We start from the raw sequence: 1,179 nt of genomic DNA, 5'->3' as shown, positions 1-1,179 counted from the left end.
CTCCAGTTTGCCGATGACACCGCCTTCCTTGCCCTTGCCCCCACCCTACAGCGCTCCCAACACCTTCTCCAATCCCATCTTGACCGGTTCACCGCTTGGTGCAACCAGTGGTTGCTCAAGGTCAATCCCTCCAAAACCAGGCGATCATTGTAGGCAAAACCACCCCTTCTTTCCCCTCCTTGATTTCTATCTCACCATCTATGGCCGTCCTATCACCCTCACTCTCACGCTTAAGTACCTTGGCGTCACCCTCGACCGTCGCCTCTCCTGAACTCCCCACCTCCGCACAATCCAAGCCAAGGCATGCTCCCGACTCAGTCTCCTCAAGCTCCTCTCCGGCCGTACGTGGGGTCTAGACCCCTCCACTATCCTCCACACCTGTAAATCCCTCATCCGCCCTATTCTTTGTTATGCCCATCCGGCTTGGATCTCCGCCCCCCCCCCCCCTACCTTTTATAAATCCCTCCAAATCCTTGAACGTCATGCTCTCCGCCTCGCCTATCGCATCCGTCTCCCCTCCCCCACGCGGATCCTGTACGATCTCATCCCCTTCCCCCACCTCCTCCTTTCCCTTGAAAGGATACGGATCCTGTACACCTCCCGCAAACTCGATCCTCCTCACCCGCTCGTCTCCCCGATCCTCTCCCACCCCCGCCCGCTGCCGCGCCTGTATTCCCACGTCCCACCCAGTCTCCATCTCTCCACCCTCCTTACCCTCTCCCAAGGTGGCTTCCGCCAGCTCCCCCTCCCTGATGATGCCCTCCTCCCCTCCATCTACCCCTCCTACCAACTTTGATCCTCCCGCCCTCCTCCTGTGCTTGCTCCTCTGGGCACCCTCCCTCCCTTCTCTCCCTTTTTCCCTCCCTCCTCCTTTTCTCCCCCCTCCTCCCCCGGGCCTCCCCTCCCCTGTCCCTCTCCTCCTGCCCCCGTCTCCTCCGCCATTGGCATCCTTTTTCTCCCCTCTCCCCCACCTCACCCCTGTTCCCCTCTTGGCAGGTCCCCGGACTCGCACACGCTAAGTGGACATCCGCGCGCCGGAGATCACTGCCATCAGTGTTTCGTGTGTGCCGTCGTGTTTAGTGTTCAGTGTTCACCGTCACACTCCCTCGTTCACCAGTGCCATCTTCAGTGTTTGTGCGTCGTCTCATCAGTTAGCAGTGTGGATTATCGACGAGTGTG

The sequence above is a fragment of the Schistocerca serialis genome, chromosome 6, assembly GCF_023864345.2.
Source record: "Schistocerca serialis cubense isolate TAMUIC-IGC-003099 chromosome 6, iqSchSeri2.2, whole genome shotgun sequence".
Taxonomy (NCBI): Eukaryota; Metazoa; Arthropoda; class Insecta; order Orthoptera; family Acrididae; genus Schistocerca; species Schistocerca serialis.
The sequence above is the reverse complement of the archived record's forward strand: the minus strand, read 5'-3'. Positions refer to the sequence as shown.